Source organism: Macrotis lagotis, chromosome 1 (assembly GCF_037893015.1).
Source record: "Macrotis lagotis isolate mMagLag1 chromosome 1, bilby.v1.9.chrom.fasta, whole genome shotgun sequence".
Taxonomy (NCBI): Eukaryota; Metazoa; Chordata; class Mammalia; order Peramelemorphia; family Peramelidae; genus Macrotis; species Macrotis lagotis.
Window position 1 is genome coordinate 679,539,208 of NC_133658.1, and position 21,150 is coordinate 679,560,357.

The window sequence follows — 21,150 nt, forward strand, 5'->3', positions numbered from 1 at the left end:
AAAGGGTAATTTTAGAGAAATTTAGAATGCATTGTAAAATTAATGCAGAATGAAGAGAGCAGAACCAGGATATAATCTGTACAATATAACATCATTATTATAAAAACATTAATAACTTTTAAATACTTTAATATCTTGGATGATTACAAGGAATAATCATGTTTCCAGAGGAAAGAAAATGATAGATACTACCAACCTCCTGAAAGAAAAGTGATGGATTCAAGTACAGAAACACACATACATGTTTTTGGACATGGACAATGTGGACATTTGTTTTGCTTTAATATGCATATTTATTATAATAATTTTGTTTTTCTTTTTTATTGGTGAGAAAAAAAGAAAAAATAAATACCTGTTAATTAAAAATTAAAATAAAAGAGATAATAGAGCTGAGTGAGATGAGCAGAACCAGAAAAACACTGTACATCCTAACAGCAACATAGGGATGATGATCAACCTTGATGGACTTGCTCATTCCATCAGTGCAACAATCAAGGACGATTTGGGGCTGTCTGCAATGGAGAATATTATCTGCATCCAGAGAAAGAACTGTGGAGTTTGAACAAAGACCAAGGACTATTACCTTTAATTTAGGAAAAAAAATCTGATATCTTATTGTTTGAGCTTGCTATCTCTTATACTTTATGTTTATTCCTTAAGGATATGATTTCTCTCTTATCACAATCAATTTGGATCAATGTATACCATGGAAACAATGTAAAGTCTGGCAAATTGTCTTCTGTGGGGGGGGGTAGGGAGAGGGAAGTAAGATTAGGGGAAAAATTGTAAAACTCAAAATAAATAAAATTTTAATTATAAAAAATAGAAATAATGACAATAGTAGAACCAAGAGTAAATCAAGGACAAGAATAACCATTTTCAAATTTATGGTAATTAATAAATTAAAATATGGAAAAATATAATCAGTGGTTGTGCTTTATCTTACCATATTGTAAATTGATTCAGAAAGAACATTCTTCTAGATACATATATTGTCAACCATTTTTTTGAAATCACCTCAGAACAAACCAGTTTTTTAGCCATTATACATTTTTGCATCTTGGCATACTTCCTATATAAAAGGCTATAAGACTAGAAGATGGTTTCAGCTGTGTAATAGTTTAGAAAATGTTAAGCTTCTTAAGTTATGCCAACACAAACCTGCATCAAGAACCTGCTATATACTCTGTGTTCTAGGCAGGACATTTAAATTGCTTCTTTTAGCTAAATGTCTATCAGTTCCTGAGTCTTGATATAGTAATCCAACCTGTCAATATGCTTTAATTGAAAAGTTGTGAGATTTCTGTTTTCTTTTCTTAAAAACTCAACTCATAAAACATTACTGACAAGTTTTTTTCCTGAAATGTTCATCTTTCTTATTCATTAAGAATTGCATTTTCAAAGTGGTGTGAGCAGAATTCTTATTTCATTGTCCCCTAATGTAGTAAAGAAGCTTTTAGCTCCCACAGAAGTATTAATGCAATCTCTTCCCAGAGAGATGGATTATGAGTGAAAATGAATGACAACATTTTCTAACAATAAAAATAATGGGATCTACAGGACAAAAAATAATGACATCCTGGAGCATAATATCAGTAGAAAATAACTAAATCACCTTAAAGGAGATAAATTGTTACCAAATACCATACGTGTCTAATGTGAATTGACAGATAATGACAGCATCCTTCAACAGAATGGCAGCCTGTACTCCTATTTGCTTTCAAGGGATCAAAGGGTGTGACATTGACTGTCAGTCCTACCAAAACAGAAAACAAGTCAGTGTTCTATGGTGGGTATTTGCTATATGATATTATTTCTGTGAAAGACAGGTGGGTTTTTTGGTAGTATTATAGCACTTTCTTGTACATCTCTTCTCTTAGGGTAGGAGTGCTAGAGCAAATCTAGCCAAAGCTATCCTTGGATACCAAGTCAGTCATAAATCTTTGGCAAGTTTGGGGGTATTGAACCACAATATTACGAAATGGTTTTAAACTTAAACCATGGCTGAGCAGTTGACTTACAGATTTCTATTTCTTATCGATTTATATAACACTCATAAGAAGGCAGGGAAGGAGGGGGGCAGAAAAGGGAAAGAGGAAAAAAAAGGGAGAAAACCCTTTCTACTCATCACAGTTCATTCTAAGTATCAAGAAGATTATAAAATAAAGATTTGGAAAAGAACAAAACTAATTCATAAGATGGCTAATTGACTCAGGTCTTGATGGTAAATGAGTAAAAGTGCTAGGATTAGAACTCATAGTTTATGAATTTCCACTATCTTTTTTTGTCATCAGTTGAAAAATTGCCAAACTTCATTTAACACTTCCATCAGTTAACTTCCTCATTTATTTAATGTATTTTCATTAAACATAGTGTAACAGGGTATTCAGACCACCTTCCCTGAGGGCAAAGAAAATCTATGAAATTTAGATGTGTGGATTCTGGGAATTGTAGTCCAGGGGAAATAATATTTTTTTCTCCCTGCCCTGGGAGGGACTTTTGTGGAAATATATATATACACACATACACACACATATATATACCTACTATGAAGGGATGGAGCTCAAGTAGCTACGCATGAGATTTTATTTCAGCTTTGAGAGAGCAGAGTGAGCTTGGCAGGAGCTTGTCTGAAAGAGAAGCTCCTGCAGGTATTTTGCAATGTTAAGCTCAGATTGGAGTCTGGGAGTTGCAGGTTTGACTCCAGTGGCTGAAGCCTCTGTTTACTTCAAAACAACACACATCTCTGGTGGCCTGGCTGATAAACAAACTGAAGCTGATTAATTGTTGCTGCTTCTAGTGATCTGTGAAAAGTCAATGAGAGCTTAATTTCTGCCTCTTCTTGCTGAAAAATTAACTTCCAAATTTCCCTCTTTTTTTAAAAAAAGTCATTTCTAATTGTTCTTTTTTTATATAAAATTACAACAGTCATAATTTCCTTCTGATTAGTATCCTATCCATTGTTAAAAGAGGGAATTTTTAATGGCTTATAGTGTAAAGAACTAAATAGGAGACAAAGTTCCAAATCTCCATCTAAAATTGCTAGGGTTAATTTTTATACTAACTTGGGGACTCTGTAGTAGTGTGAGTTTTGATTTTATTAATTTTTTTGTTCGGTCATTTCAATCATGTTTGACTCTTTGTGACCTTATTTGGGATTTTATTGGCAGAGATATTAGAGTGGTTTGAGATTTCCTTCTCCAGTTCATTTTACAGATGAGGAAACTGAGACAAACAAATTAAATGATTTGCCCAGTAAATGTCTGAGGTCACATTTGAACTCAGGAAGGTTCTGAGTCTATCACTACCAAGCTGCCTTAATATCTCCTTTAAATTCCTAAATTTTAGAGATTTAACTATTTAAAGACTATTTGATTTAGTGCTATTTACAAAGAGTACGGCATGGTGTTTAAATAGACTAAAGTGTCATTGGGTTGCTGAGTTAGTATGGGTAAACTGTTTTTTTCAAGTAACCTATGACAACTTCACTTTCTAACTATTCTTTTCCCTTGGAAGCCAGTGGTTCCCAGGTGAGGGAGAGAGTAGAAGTTTGAGTAGGAGACTCCAGGAATACCCCTAGGGCCTACTTTAGGGAGGAGTTAGAAAAAAATTAAGCTCTTATTCCAAAGTGACTTGGAGGGAGTTATTTTTCCTTTCATTTTCATTTTTTGCCTATACTTCCAACTTTACCAGATATCACCACCTGCTGGTTACAATGGAGAGGCATACTTGTCAAAATGTCTACAGTGGTAAGTCTAGATTTAAATCACAATAAAAATTCCCAAGAGACAGTAAGGCAGAGAGGATAAAGGGCTGACCTTGAAGACCAAGGTCCAAGGTTTGCCTGTGGGCATTTCATTTTTAATGCTCTAATTTTTAAAGTTACAGTCTAGTTGCTGTTGTGCTTTGGTAGAGAGACTTCTCCACACCAGTGAAATCATAGAAACCACTTTCCTCTCTGAAGATCAAACAGCAGACAACTTCTATTTGGGTTGGTTCTATTACACCCGTCTGGCCATGGATACATGCTTGTCCTGGGAGGTGATATTGTTATGGAAAATACAACCTTTATTCAGTCAAGATATTGTCCATTAGATGAAACCTGTTATAAGATTCCCTCAATGGGAAATTGCATTAATGGCTTCCTTTAAAGAAAAAAACAACACTTTTTAAGGTTATTCAGACTTCTGTATTTCCTTTGCCTACTCTTACCCAGTTCACCTATGGCTTTTCAATTCTGTTGAGAGACCACCAAAATTATGATCCCTTCTCTTTCATGTCTAGACCAAGTAGTATATTTACCGCTTTTCCATCTCTTTCCTCTCCTCTCCTCCCTTAAACAACTTTCACTGTATTTTACGCCATAAAGACATTGATTCATTTATATGCCAGTGTGACATTTAGTCTATGAAATTTTAATTTGGTTCTTCCTCATTCCCTTAGATTGAGTCTAAATTATCTTTAAATTTTTAGTTCTTTAAAGTCTTTTTTCCCTTGATGGTTCCCGTTGTTTAATTTTTTTAACCACTCAATTTGAATTATTTTTAAAACAATATTCTAAAACAATGAGAATATTGATTTAGTTGTTCAGTGTTTTCTTAATAATTGTATTTATTTACCTGTCTTGCATTTCTCTTGTTTGGAATTTAACTAGTCACATGATCTGTTCACATCAGATTTCTTTTACAGGAATTAGTCAAATACTTCTTTTGTCAACCAATCAATTAGCAAATATTTATTAAGCACTTACTTATCTGGCACCATGTCATACTTTGGGGAACACAAATATATAAAACACATACACATATAATCTTTACTCTCAAGAAACTTACATTGTAATATGAGAGAAAACAAATATCTGTGCAATATGTGCACAATGAATACATTTTTTTGAAAGTTTTATCTTTTTTCCTTGATGATTAGGTACAGTTTTATAGGTTATGGCATATTTAGTACACTTCAAACTTTTTTTTTCTTTTGAGAAATCTTCTCTTTTAATATCTTTGTAAACATGGAATAATCCCAGTATATCTGAATTGACTTTCCTTCATAGCTGAAGGCTTTTTTCCTGAGTCCTTGAAAAATTTATTGTTTGGCATTGAAATTCAAGGATGACTTACAAGTTGTTGTGAAATTAGATGTTTGAAAGGATGGTGGTGGGCTCAAAAGAAATGAAGAAGTTTGTAGGAGGACTGGACTTTGAGTAAGCATAATTAATTTCATTTTTTGATGTATTGCATTTCAGCTGATTTTAAAATAACTAGGTGGAGATACTGAGCAAGTGGTTGGTGATATTTAAACTGAATACAGTGATTTAGGGGTCCATCTAATTGAACCCATGGGAATTAATATGATCACCAAAAGAGGGGGGAAGAGAAGAGACCTCAGAACAGATCCTTGGTTGGGTGAGTGGGTGGGAAAAACTATTTTTAGGGACAGAGATGGATTATCATCTTAGAAGGAATTGTCAAATGGTTACTCAGTCATTTTTTTTCCATAGCTATCTTGATACTGGACCAGAGCAGGGTGGTGGTGGGGAACAACCTTGGAGAATTTAATCCCTTTAGCTCTGTGATTCCAACCCAAGGAACTATGCATCCCAATATATCTAGGCACTCTAGCTATGTTTCATTTTACTACCTGGCCACATTCCTAACAGTTGTCCTCTAGCCACATGCTTACTCTCCCCCTATTTCTCACCTTCCGCTTTTCTGATTCTGAGACCATAAGCAATTAAAACTGTCATTGCTTCTAGAGAAAGTGTGAAGTGTGTCAACCTACTCTTCCATGACTCCACTCTCAAACTTTATAATTTTACAAGCAGAAATATACATACTTGGTCAATTTTCTTCTCTCTATATATTACATATAGAATGTTTCTTCCCCAGTGTTTCTTGAGAGTAAGCAGTGCTTTCTCTCTCTCTCTCTCTCTCTCTCTCTCTCTCTCTCTCTCTCTCACACACACACACACACACACACACACACACACACACACACACACACACACACACACAGACACACACACACACAGTTCTTAAAACAGCATTTAGCATGTAATTTGTGCTTTTTCATTCATTTAAAGGAGGAAAACAAAGGGTGAGTATTGTTTCAGTTTCAGAAGTCAAGGGATAAAAGAGTATCCTGGAAGACTAGGTGGCCAATTGAATCAAAAAATCTAGAGGGGGGCAAAAAGAAGACTGTTGAATTCAGAAGTTAAGACATAGTAACTTGGGAGAGAATAGTTTTAGTAAAGTGCTGAGGTTCTAGACTTGACTGCAAAAGATTTAAATTCCTGTTTTACATGAAGAAATGACCTTTTTCTTTGGCAAGGTATAAACTTCTACATGTATTCTTGATCCCATTTCATCTAATCTTCTATAGCAGATTGCTCTCTCTCTCTATTATCCCTAGTATCTCATTAATCTTTGAAGTCTTCCTCTCTTCTGTCTTCTATCACTTCTGGCTATAAACATTCCCTAACCATTAAAAAAACCCCTCACTTGTTCTGATCATTTCTATGAGCTATTGTCCTATATCTTTCTTCCTTTTTGTGGCTAACCTTTTAAAGAAAGTCCTCCATATTTTGCAGTTACACCTCCTCTTCTATCACTTGATTCTAAATCCTTTTGCTGTCTGGCTTCTGATCTCAAACTCTTAAATTAAAATGCTCTATCCAAAAATAAATTACCTTAATCACCAAATCTAATGCCCTTTTCTTAAGATGAGTTGGGCTTCCCCAAAAGATTTAGCATTTGGAATAAAGTTGAAATTAATTTCTTACTTCCTGGATGGAACTCAAGGTGTTCATGGTCAGTTCAAAGAACTGCTTGACTTAAGTAGATAAAGTTCAATCCTGGAGTTCCAAACAAATACAAGTTGATTCTGTCTTCACAGAAAAAACTATAGGGAAAATTTTCATGTACAACTTAGGTATGGCTCATGTCTAACCTATTTATAAAGGTATGAAATATAGGTATCATATATGTATCAGGTTTTATTTCTACAGAAGAAACATAAAATGCAATGAAATTCATAGGAACAAATATATTAGGAACAAAATACGCAATAGCCAATTATATTCTTTCAGCTCTCATGGTAGACCTAGGTTTTAGGGGAGCTGCTGAACAAATATTTCCCATTCACCTTAGACCTGCACATTTGAGTAGTTCGCAACAATATCATGGAAAATTAAGAAGATCCAGACTTTCTTGCCCTTAATGGCACTGCTTCATTCCTCCAATTTCAAGGTGATTCTCCTGGTGCTGCCTTTATTCTTCTTCCAACAAGTATGCAGTTAAGGAGTTCTCACAGTAGGAAGTCAACTCAGATTCTCAAACTTGGGACCGCTCCAACTCAGGATTACACAAGAGGTAGCCCAGGTTGGATCTGTCTCCCCCCCCCCCCCCCCCCCCCCCCCCCCCCCCCCCCCCCGCAGATTGCTATTTTCTGAGCTGTCCTCAGAAAAGGAAATGGAAGGACAGAAGAAGGAAATCAGGAACTTTAGAGTTAGGAATTCTATTCTCAGACTTACTGGGACAAACATAGAGTATATTGTAAGTCATAATATTCAGTTCTTGGAATGAGAGAACAGAAAGAAATTCTCTTTTACTCCTTGTTTTACTGGAAGTCAAAGGAAGAGAAAGCTGAAAATAAAATGTGATAAAAATCATCATACCCTTTCACAATTCATTGTTATAAATCCTCTGACACCTATTGTTCTAGATCTCAGTCAATCAATCACCAAGAGGGGGTCAATCAGATAAGTGCTTTCAGCAGGAACACTTGTCTAGCTCCATGGAAAGTGCCCTTCTGAAAGAAGCCCATGTCCCCAAATCTTACCAAATTTATTAGAAGCAGCATTTGGGAAAGAAGAGAGTTAGACATTAGTATAACTTCTTTAAGAACCACTTATGCCAATTAATTTCATTTCTCCTCCTCTGTTCTCTTCCTGCCCCTTAAGTAGTCTTTTATTGATAGATCAAATAAATTCTATAGAAATAGTATACTCTATTTAGCAAAAAAAACTGACAGTCTCTCATCATATCTCTGTGGACAAGATGGTGAAGTTTGAATTGGATAATACTATTATGAATTGGATTCAAAGCTAGTTAGATAACATACTCAAAACAGTGGTGACTTTATATGAATACTTTTTTAGTTGGTGAGTATGATCACAAGGTCCTTTTAAATTGTCAAATAGAGAGTGTGAGGGAAAGAAGTACTCCTCTGTTCTTCCTGCCAACTACAGAGACTCCAGGGTGACTTTGACTGGTGTTTATACTGCTTCCACTATTCCATAGAATAAGTCAAATATGCCCAAAGTATTGATTAATGGTCCTGAATCAATCCAAAGGGAGTTCTCTTTCAAATATTCATAGGCTTCTCTGTTCTTGGACTTATTCTATTGAACATTTATTATCAATGACTTGGATAAAGACATAGAAAGGTTTTTTGTAAATTTGGATTGGATACAAAATTGGAAGGTATAATATGATTGATGACTGAAGCAAGACTTGAAATGATCTGGACAAGGCTAGAATACCAAATCAAAAACAAGAAGAGGAAATGTAAGTAGAACAAATAAAAACTCTGTGTGTAGAAGGTTAGAGAATAGTATCATAAAGCTTGAAACCACCAAAAGCATCATTTCATCCAAACTCCTTAATTTAAATATGATGAAACAAAGCCTCCCCCCCCAAATGTTTTTCCAAGGTCACACAAGTAACAAATACATAGGTTTAAAATAAGAATCTATGATAAAAAGGACTTGTTTTAGTAAAAGCTCACAGGAAAAGAACTGGATATTTTAACTGAATATAAACTGGACATGTAATATAGTCCCTGAAAAGTTGACACAAACTTTGTCAACTTAATAAAATGCAACACCCAAGTTATATGCCACAGCTTAAGAGGGCCAAGGACAAATGAGAGAATGTCTTAAGGACAAGAATATATGTTATAATGGGAAGTTTTTTGTGTGTGTATATACAGATTTGTTTACATTGCTGGTTTTTTTTGAATTTTACAATTTTTCCCCCAGTTTCTCTCCCCCTGTCACAGAAGACAGTCTGATAGTCTTTACATTGTTTCCATGCTATACATTGATCAAAATTGAATGTGCAGGGGTGCCTAGGTGGCGGCAGTGGATAAAGCACCAGCCCTGGGGTCAGGAGTACTTGGGTTCAAATCCGGTCCCAAACACTTAATAATTACTTAGCTGTGTGGCCTTGAGCAAGCCACTTAACCCCATTTGCCTTGCAAAAAAAAAACCCTAAAGAACAATTGAATGTGTTGAGAGAGAAATCATATCCTTAAGGAAAAATATAAGAGATAGCAAATTTATGTAAGATACCTTTTTTTAAAAAAAATTAAAGGTAGTAGTCTTTGTTTAAACTCCACAATTCTTTCATATTCTCCATTGCAGATACTCTAAAATTATCCCTGATTGTTGCATTGATGATATGAGCAAGTCCATTAAGATTGATCATCAACCCCATATGGCTGTTAGAGTGTACAATGGTTCTGCTCATCTTTCCCAGCATCATTTCATCCAAATTCTTCCAGACTTCCCTGAATTCCCATCCCTCCTGGTTTCTAATAAAACAATAGTGTTCCATGACATACATATATAACAATTTGTTCAGCCATTCCCCAATTGATGAACATTCACTCAACTTCCAATTCTTTGCTACTTCAAACAGGGCTGCTGTGAATATTTTTATACAAGTGATGTTTTTGCCCCTTTTCATGATCTCTTCAGGGTATAGACCCAGTATTGGTATTGCTAGATCAAAGGGTATACACATTTTTATTGCCCTTTGGGTGTAATTCCAAATTGTTCTCCAGAAAGATTGGATGAGTTCACGACTCTGCCAACAATGTATTAGTGTCCCAGATTTCACACATCCCTTCCAATATTGATCATTGTCCTTTCTGGTCATATTGGTCAGAGGTGTGAGGTAGTATCTCAGAGATGCTTTAATTTGCATTTCTCTAATAAGTAATGACTTGGAGCAATTTTTCATATGACTATGAATTGCTTTGATTTCCTCAGCTGAAAATTGCCTTTACATATCCTTTGACTATTTGTCAATTGGGGAATGGCTTGTTTTTTTTAGAAAATTTGACTCAGTTCTAGAAATGAGTCCTTTATCAGAAATACTAGTTTCAAAAATTTTTTCCCAATTTACTACATTTCTTTTGATCTTGGTTACAGTGGTTTTGTGCAAAGGCTTTTTAATTTAATGTAATCAAAATTATCTAGTTTGTTTTTAATGATGTTCTCCATCTCTTCCTTAGTCATAAACTGCTTCCCTTTCCATAGATCTGACAGCTAAACTACTCCTTGATCTCATAGTTTGCTTACAATATTGTTTTATGTCCAAATCCTGTATAATTTTGATCTTATCTTGGTATGGGGTGTGAGGTGTTGCTCTAATCCCAAGTTTCTGCCATACTTTCAATTTTCCCAATAGCTTTTAATCAAAGAAAAAGAGTTCTTATCCTAGAAAATGGACTCTTTGGGTTTATCAAACAACAGATGACTATAATCATTTCTTGCTATCTCTTTTGTTCCTAGTCTATTCCACTGATCTACCACACTATTTCTTAGCCAATAGCAGACACTTTGATGACTGATGCTTTATAATATAATTTTAGATCTGGTAGGACTACACCTTCTTTTGCACTTTTTTACCATTAAGTCCCTGGAAATTCTTGACTTTTTATTTCTCCATGTGAATTTACTTATAATTTTTTCTAACTCATTAAAGTAATTTTTTGGAATTTTGATTGTAGAGCACTAAAAAGTAGTTTAATTTAGGTAGAACTGTCATTTTTATTATATTTTATTATATAATTATATAATATATTATATTATATCAATTATATTATATTAGTTCAGCTTATTTAAATTTGATTTTATTTGTGTGAGAAGTATTTTGTAGTTGTTTTCATAAAGTTTCTTTCTGAGTCTGCCTTAGCAGGTAGACTCCCAAGTATTTTATATTGTCTGAAATTACTTTGAATGGGATTTCTCTTTCTAGCTTTTTCTGCTGTATTGTGCTAGTAATATATAGAAATACTGCAGATTTATGAGGATTTATTTTATATCCTGTGACTTTACTAAACTTACTAATTATTTCTGGTAATTTTTAGATGATATTCTAGAATTCTCTAAGTATACCATCATGTCATCTGCGAAGAGTGAGAGTTTTATTTTTTCCTTCCCAGTTCCAATTCCTTCAATTTCTTTTTCTTCTCTTTTTGCTGAAGTTAACATTTCTAACAAATATTGAAGAATAGTAGTGATATCAGGGCATCCTTGTTTCACCCCTGATCGTACTGGGAATGCCTCTAGTTTATATCCATTGCATATGATGCTTTTTGATGGTTTCAGACAGATACTTCTTATAATTCTGAGGAACAATCCATTTATTCCTACGCTATTGTTTTTAGTGGGAACAGGTACTGTATTTTGTCAAAGGCTTTTTCAGCATTTGTTCATATGATTTCTGATAGGTTTATTATTGATATAGTTAATTAAACTAACAGTTTTCCTAATATTGAACCAACCCTGCATTTCTGGGATAAATCCTGCTTTGTCATAGTGTATTATCCCAGTAATAACTTGCTGTAATTGCTTTGCTATAATTTTATTTAAGATTTTTGCATCTATATTCATTAGGAAGATAGGCCTATAATTTTCTTTCTCTGTTTTGACTCTTCCTGGTTTAGGTATCAGCAACAAATATTGGTGTCATAGAAAGAGTAAGGCAGAGTTCCATCTTTACTTATTTTGCCAACGAGTTTATATAGAATTGGAACTAGTTATTCTTTAAATGTTTGATAGAATTCATTTGTGAATCCATCTGGCCCTGGAGATTCTTTTCTTAGGGAGTTCAATCATGGCTTGTTGAATTTCTTTTTCAGAGATAGGGTTATTTAGGTATTTAATTTCCTCTTCATTTAATCTGGGCAATTTATAATTTTGCAAGTATTCATCCATTTCACTTAGATTATCAAATTTATTGGCATACAGTTGGGCAAAATAATTCCGAATTGATACTATATTTTCCTCCTCATTGGTGGTGAGTGCACCTTTCTTATTTATAATACTAGCAATTTGATTTTCTGCTTTCTTTTTTAAATCAAATTAATCAGAGGTTTATCAATTTTATTGGTTTTCTCAAAAACAAAATCTTGGTTTTATTTATTAGTTCAGTAGTTTTCTTGCTTTTGCCTTTAATTTTTAGAATTATTAATTTAGTATTTAATTGCAGGTTTTTAATTTGTTCTTTCTCTAATTTTTTAGTTGCATGTTCAGTTCATTTATTTCCTCTTTCTCCAATTTATTCATGTAAGTATTTAAAGATATATTATATCCCTTGATAACAGCCTTGGCTGTATTCCATAAGTTTTGGTATGTTGTCTCCTTATTGCCATTATCTAGGATGAAATCATTAATTCTTTCTACAATTTTTTGTTTTATCCACTCATTCTTTAAAATGAGGTTATTTAGTTTCCAATTGGTTTTAGGTCTATCTCTCCCTGGACCATTATTGCATGTGATTTTTATTGTATTATGATCTGAGAAGAATGTATTCACTATTTCTGCCTTTTTTGCATTTGATTATTAGGTTTTTATGCCTTAATAATGGTCAGTTTTTGTGTAAGTGCCATGAACTGCAGGACAAAAAAGGATATTCCTTTATATCCCCATTCAACTTCCTCCAAAGGTCTATCATGTCTAGATTTGCTAACATTCTATTTACCTCCTTAACTTCCTTCTTATTTATTTTATGGTTAGATTTATCTAAATCTGAGAGCAAGAGGTTGAGGTCTCCCACCAGTAGATTTTTGTTGTCTATGTCTTCCTGTAACTCATTCAATTTCTCCTCTAAGAATTTGGATGCTATATGACTGGGTGCATATATATTTAGTATTGAAATTGCTTCATGTCTATGTTACCTTTCAGGAGGATATCGTTTCCTTTGTTATCTCTTTTAATGAGATCTGTTTTTGCAGTTATTTTATTTGAGATAAGGATTGCTACCCTGCTTTTTTTTTTCACTTCAGCTGAAGCAAAATATATTTTGCTCCAACCTTTTACCTTTACTCTATCTCTCTGCTTCAAATGAATTTCTTGTAAGCCACATATTGTAGGATTCTGGTTTTTATTCCAGTCTGCCATTCACTTATGTATTATGGGAGAGTTCATCCCATTCAAATTCAAAATTATAATTACTAACTCTTTATTGACCTCCATGCCATCTTCCCTCTGTTTATATTTTCCCTCATTTTTCACTTTATCCACATTCCCCAGTATTTTGTTTCTGAATATTACCATCTTCAGTGTGTTTGCCCCCTTATATCCAAACCCCCTCCTCTTTCTTTTCCCTTTCCCTTTGCTTCTTCTTCCTTCCCTTTCCTCTGTTAGTTCCTCTTTTCTTCCCTGCCCCCTGCCCTGCCCTTTTCCCCTTTTAATACTTGAAAGGTAAGATAAGTTTCTTAACTTAACTGAGTGTGTATATATTAACTTAGAGTTAAATCTGATGATAGTAAGATTCAGGTAGTTCTCACCTCCTCCCTTCCTCCCTCTATTGCAATAGATCCATTGTACCTCTTTATGTAATGTGATTTACCCCATTCTATCTCCTCCATCCTCTCATCCCCCCTTTTAAGGAGATATTGTTTTTAAATCATTCTGTCAGAGTCATGGATAAGTCATTAGTGTCCATTACTTCTGGCTAAGTATATTCTCTCTAATAGAGTTACAATTCTTGAGAGTTATGAGAATCTTTCTCCCAGGTGGGGATATAGCTAGTTTCATCTTATTGGATTGCAGTTTTTTCCTTTATCTTCTTTTTATTTTTTAAATCTTGTCATGTGTTTCTCATGTCTCCTGTTTGAAGTCCAAATTTTTGATTAAGCTCTGGTCTTTTCATCAAGACATGTTGGAAGTCTTCCATTTCATTAAATGTCCATCTTTTCCCCTGGAAGAGAAGGCTCAGTTTTTCTGGATAGTGAATTCTTGCCTGTATAGCAAGCTCCCTTGCTCTTTGGAATATTACATTCCAGGTCCTTCAATCCTTTAATATTGGTGCAGCCAGGTCCTGTGTAATCCTTACTATGGCTCCTTGGTATATAAATTGTTTCTTTCTGGCTGCTTGCAGGATTTTCTCTTTTACGCGGTAGTTCTAGAATTTGGCTGCAATATTTCTTAGTGTTTTCAATTTGGGATCCCTTTCTGCAGGGGATCAATGTATTTTTTAAATACCTATTTTTCCCTCTGGTTCCATGATATCAGGACAATTTTCCATCACTAAATCCTGTAATATTGAGTTCAGGCTTTTTTTTTTCTCTTCAATTTTCAGGAAGTCCAATGATTCTTAAAGTTGTCTCCTGGATCTATTCTTTAAGTCAGTGGTTTTGCTGATGAGGTATTTAACATTTTCTTCTATTTTTTTCAATTGTTTGGTTTTGTTTCACAGATTCTTGTTGTCTCAATGAAGTCATTAGTTTCCACAGTTTCCATTCTTTTTTTTTAAATAGAGGAAATTTCTTCATTTACCTTTTGCAACTCTTTTTCCAATCATTCAATTCTATTTTTGAAGGAGTTTTCTATTTGCCCAATTGAGGTTTTGAGAGAATTATTTTCTTTTTGCTTTTGTCCAATTGCATTTTCCAAGGATTTGTTTTTTTGTCTTTTGTTTTTTGTTTAGGATTTTGCAAGGCAAATGGGGTTAAGTGGGTTATCCAAGGCCAAACAGCTAGGTAATTATTAAGTGTCTGAGGCTAGATTTGAACTCAGGTACTCCTGACTCCAGGGCAGGTGCTCTATCCACTGCACCACCTAGCCACCCCCAAGGATTTGTTTTCTTGAGGAAAGATGCTGATTTTCTCTTGCAAGGTGTTAATTTTCCTTGAGTTTCTTTTCCCAATTTTCCCAATTTATTTTTAAACTCCTTCCTGACTTCTGCTAAGAAGTTTTTCTGAACTGGAGACCAATTCATAGTCCCCTCAGAAGTTCTAGGTCTCTCTGGCTTAGGATATTTGCCTTCAAGGAAGTTTTCAATAGGCCCCCCCACCTTCTGCTGTCTTTTCTTCATCTTCATTTTCCTAAGATCTTGTGTTGGGGAGAGGCTTGTTCACAGAACTTTGGTGTTGGAAATCTTAGAGGCTTTGCTCACTTGGCTTAGTAACTCCCAGTGGCATGGCCAGTAGTGTGCACTAGAGGCTTTCTTTGGAGTATATGTGACCTTGCTTAGGCCTGGAGGAGGTGGCCCTGGGTGGGGGGAGAATATTAATCTCCCTATTCAGCTGAGGGAGCTCTGCTGCCCATCCCTGAGCCTGGGGGTAGGGGTGAGGGCTGTGACTGTGTTCTGGGAAGAGGACTCTGCTGAAAGTATGGAGCTCATGACCCTGAGCCAAGAGGATGGATGTCTTCAACTCTTTGTGCTGGAACTCACCCTCCAGCCCCTTTGGGATCCCACAGCCAAAGCCTCTGAGGCTTAGGTTGGTCCTCCAGTCTCGCCTCGCCCCTACTGGCTCGCTGCTCTCTTCCTCCGGCTCACCCACACTCCCCCGAGATAGACCTTGTTTGTAGATGTTCTTCTCCTAGCTTCTTTTTCTGGGTTTTGTCAGTCACATTTCTGTTAAGAGGTTTCTTTCATGTTATTTCTGAAGGAAAGCCAGGAGACCTTAGCACAGTGCCTGGCTTTTCTCTGCCATCTGGGCCAGATGTCTCAGTTTACAATGATTTTGAGGTTACCCCTCTGTGACTCTATCAGGGTGACTTGAAGATCAAGGAAGCTAGAATCCATGTCTAAAAAAGATGATCCAAGAAACTACTGTTGTTTGACATGTAAAAGAGAGGATCAGGAGGAGTTAAGTTGTAACAGATTGTATAGCTATAGATTATGAAAGGCTATACCTCTTGTTTTAAAGAAGTAAAAAATGAGGCCCAGAGAAATGAAGTGATTTGATTCAGATCACATAGGTTTCATCACAGGCAGTGTGTAAACTCATTCTTGCTTTAGATCTGAATGTTCTTTTCAATACAACATGGTCATGTGGAAGAAAAATTAGACTTATTTGATATTGCTCCAGACAGTCCAAGACTAAGATGGTAGATACAGGGAACCACATTTCAGCTTAATATAAGAGAGAACTTTCTGACAACCAGGGGTGTTAAAGCAAGTTCCCTATCACTGCAGACATTCATGAAGGACCTGTATGATAAACAGTAAGTGAAGCCATCAAAAAGATTTCTGCTTTACAATGGGATGCTAGACTTGATAAATTCTAGGGTCCATTTCAAATTTAAGTTCTTATTCTAGAATTTTTAAAAATATTTTCAGTTACATTTTGAATAATTATTTTTATCTTTCTTACCATATCAACATTAGTAGAAATCTTACATCAATGGTTTATGTTCCATAGAAGTTTAAACAATTTAGAGCTGGATGGGACCTCAGAGGTAATCTGCTTCATCCTCTTTGTTTTACATGAGGAAACTGAGTCCCAGAGAAGAGAAGTGACTTGTCCAGGGTCTCATTTCTATAAGTAGAAGATTTGAGAATTTGAGTCCATATCCTTTCATTACAAATGCTCCATTTTCACCATTCCATCTCTTCCTTTGATATTTGCAGTAGTAGGGCAGTAGGTAGCAGAGTGGGTAGAGTACTGGCTCTGAAGTGAGGAGGACCTGAGTTCAAATATGACCTCAGACACTTAATAATTATCTAACTATGTGACCTTGGGCAAGTCACTTAACTCTGATTGTATCTTATCCAGGGCTATCTCCAGTTGCTCTGATTCATATCTGGCCACTGGACCCAGATGGCTCTAGAGGAGAAAGTGAGTTTGGTGAACAACACCTCCTCACTTAAATTCAATTCACTTGCTTGTCATGTCATCACCTCCATCATGTCATGGTCTTCAAGGACAAATATCATCATCGTCAACAGAAGTAGTACCTTTCATATAGCACTTTAAATTTACAAGTATAAGAATTTTTGTATATTCAAATCAGCAAGCATTTCTTAATTATCTACTATGAGGAACTATGGTAGGCTCAAAGGACACAAAGCGAGATGATATTGATATTGGTCTCCAGGAATTTAAAAGCAACCATATACAGATGTTTATAGGGCAGCTAGGTGTTGCTGTATATATAACACTGAGCCTAGAATCAGGAAGACTCATCTTCCAAATCTGATCTCAGGCATACTTACTAACTGTGTGTGACCCTGGGCAAGTCACTTAATGCTGTTTGCCTCAGTTTCTTCATCTGTAAAATGAGTTAGAGAAGGAAATGGCAAACCAGTCCAGTGTTTTTGCCAAGAATCCCAAGAAAATGAAGACTAAGACACAATTGAAATAACTGAACAAAACTGATATTTATATTTATACATAAGAATGGCAGCACAACATGGAAGGACAGGGCTAGTAAAGTCAGGAAGATAGTCTCCAAAACATACTTGCAGGGTCAATTAATTTGCAAGTCACTTAACTTCCCCCAAAACTTCAGGTTACACTGAGTTAGGTGGTAGAGTGCATAGAGCACTGGTCTTGGAAACTGAAAGATTTGAGTTCTAATCCTGTCTTAGTTACTACTTAGTTTTGTGACCCTCGACAAGTCACTTAAACTCTTAACTTTAATTTCCTTATCTATAAGATGGGGTATAAACATAACACCTTTCTTCCAGGATTGTTATGAGCATCAAGAAAGATAAAATAAGTAAAATACTTTGAAAACTTCAAGGTGCAAAATAAATGTGAGCTATTTTTACTCCTGCTAAAAAGTTCAGAATCATAATGAAAATAATGGAAAAAATGAAGGCAAACAGAAAGATAACCTTTCTAGACCTCAAAATATATTTTAAAGCAATTATTGCAGTTATTTTGCACATATTTCTGAAAAAGGCAAATAAATGGAATACACTATATAATTGAAAATCAGAAGTAATTACTTTCAGAAGCCCATTGTTCAAGAAGTCCAAGAATATGAAATACTTAGTGAAAACTCTACATTTGACAAGAAATTAAACAAAAATTAGAAAGCAATTTGATTAAAAAGTAGGTTTATTCTAGATTAGATCTTATATCAAATGTCATAATGAGTTCCAAATGGATATGTTATATAAGTGACACAGTGATGTTTTTGAGAAAGTAGAACAAAATGAAGTGATCTTTCAAAATATGCCCAAGGGCTGAACACACATCCAAATAAGAAGCAGAGATCACAAGATACAAAATAAATTTTTAATTATATAAAATTGAAACACTTATGTACAGACAAAATCCAAATGGGAAAAGCAATAGAAGAAATTTTTAATGGAGAAAAATAAATCTTTGCATTAAATAGATATGTATTCAAGAATTATGAACACTTAATTTTCAAAAGAATTCAGAGCTATTTATAGCCATATGAAAAATTGCTCTGCATCACTAATAAGAGAATGAAATGAAAATAATTCTGAGGTTTGCTTCATATATAGAAAATTGATAAAATAATAGAAAATGAGAATTGGAGAAAGCAAACATACACATAGTACTTACAGAGATATGAATTTGTACAACTATTCTGAAAAGTAATTTTAAATTATGTGGGAAAAGTAATTAACTCCAAACTACTTGATCTAGAAATCTTACTTGTAGGTATATACAAAATGAGATGAAAGATAGAAAGGTTTCATATTAATCAAAACATTAATAGAAATGATTTTTTTTTGTAATTACATAGAACCCACAACAAAATGGATAGTCGTTGACTGGAAAATAGCTAGGAAAAACATTATATGAATTACATATAATGCTGATATTCAGTCACTTCAGTTATGTTCACTTCTTCATAATCCATTGTTTAGTTTTCTTGGCAAATCTACTTGGAACGGCTTGTTATTTCCTTCTCCAGATCATTTGACAGGTGAGGAAACTGAGGCAAACAGTATTAAGTAACTTTTTTCCATGACATACATATACCACAGTTTGCTAAGCCATTCCCCAATCGAAGGATATTTACTTGATTTCCAATTCTTTGCCACCACAAACAGGGCTGCTATAAATATTTTTGTACAAGTAATATTTTTACCCTTTTTCATCATCTCTTCAGGGTATAGACCCAGTAGTGGTATTGCTGGGTCAAAGGGTATGCACATTTTTGTTGCCCTTTGGGCATAGTTCCAAATAGCTCTCCAGAAGGGTTGGATGAGTTCACAGCTCCACCAACCACTAGTGTAATAGTGTCCCAGATTTCCCACAACCTTTCCAACAATGATCATTATCCTTTCTGGTCATATTGGCCAAATCTGAGAGGTGTGAGGTGGTACCTCAGAGAAGCTTTAATTTGCATTTCTCTAATAATTAATGATTTAGAGCATTTTTTCATATGGCTATGGATTGCTTTGATTTCCTCATCTATAAATTTCTTTTACATATCCTTTGACCATTTGTCAATTGGGGAATGGCTTTTTGTTTTAAAAATATGACTCAGTTCTCTGTATATTTTAGAAATGAGTCCTTTGTCAGAATTATTAGTTGTAAAGATTGTTTCCCAATTTACTACATTTCTTTTGATCTTGGTTATATTGGTTTTATCTGTGCAAAAGCTTTTAAATTTAATGTAATCGAAATCATCTAATTGGTTTTTGGTGATGTTCTCCAACTCTTCCTTAGTCATAAACTGCTCCCCTTTCCATAGATCTGTCAGGTAGACTAGTCCTTGATCTTCTAATTTGCTTATAGTATTGTTTTTTATGTCTAAATCCTGTAACCATTTGGATCTTATCTTGGTAAAGGGTGTGAGGTGTTGGTCTAATCTAAGTTTCTTCCATACTAACTTTCAATTATCCCAGCAATTTTTATCAAAGAGGGAGTTTTTATCCCAATGGCCAGATTCTTTGGGTTTATCAAACGGCAGATTACTATAATCATCTCCTGCTTTTACACCTAGTCTATTCCACTAGTCCACCCCTCTATTTCTTAGCTAATACCAAACAGTTTTGATGACTGATGCTTTATAATATAATTTTAGATCAGGTAGGGCTAAGCCACCTTCTTTTGCACTTTTTTTTTCATTAAGCTCCTGGCAATTCTTGACTTTTTATTTTTCCATATGAATTTACTTACAATTTTTTCTAAGTTGTTAAAGTAAATTTTTGGAATTTTGATTGGTTGGGCACTAAACAGATAGTTTAGTTTTGGTAGAATTGTCATTTTTATTATATTAGCTCTACCTATCCATGAGCAGTTGATATTTGCCCAGTTATTTAATTTGTTTGAGAAGTGTTTTATAATTGTTTTCAAAAAGATTCTGAGCCTGTCTTGGCAAATAGACTCCCAAATATTTTATATTGTCTGAAGTTACTTTGAATGTCTCCCTTCCTTTGTTAAAGAGATAGAGGGTTATGGGTTTGGAATGTTGCATAGGATGTTAGACATCATTACTGCAAATGGTTGATTTTTCTTGACCTTTTTTTTTGGGGGGGTTGGGGGGATAAAGGAAGGGGTAGGGAATCAATCATATATCTTGAAATGCTCCTGTTGTTTTGATACATGGTCAATTGATATGAACAGGTAGTTTTGAGACAAAGAAATCAAAGCTCTCTATAGTCACATGAAAAAAATGCTCTCACTATTGATCAGAGAGATTCAAATTAAAACAACTCTAAGAGATACCACCCCAGAGATACTACCCCTATCAGAGTGGCTAATATGATTTAAAAAAAAGGAAAATATTCTGTAAGAAAGAAAAATGTTCTGTAAGAAATGACAAGTAGGATGATTTCAAAAAAATCTGGAAAGACTTACATGAACTGATACATAATGAAGTGAATAAAACCAGAAAAATGTTGAAAGAGTAATAATAATAATAATAATAATAATATTGATCTAATACAATCCCAAAGGACTAATGATGAAACATACTATCCAGAGAAAAAACTGTTTGCTTGAATATAGACTGAAGCATGCCAATTTTCCTCTTTCATTTGTTTTTATTCGTCTTCTTGTACAATAGAATTTGGAACACAAAACTTTAAATAAAAATCTTAAAATATAAAAAAGGACAAGGATTTCAGAAAGACCATTAGAATTGGCAATAAGAGATCATTAGTAACTTTGGTGAAACAGTTTTGTTGACTGTAG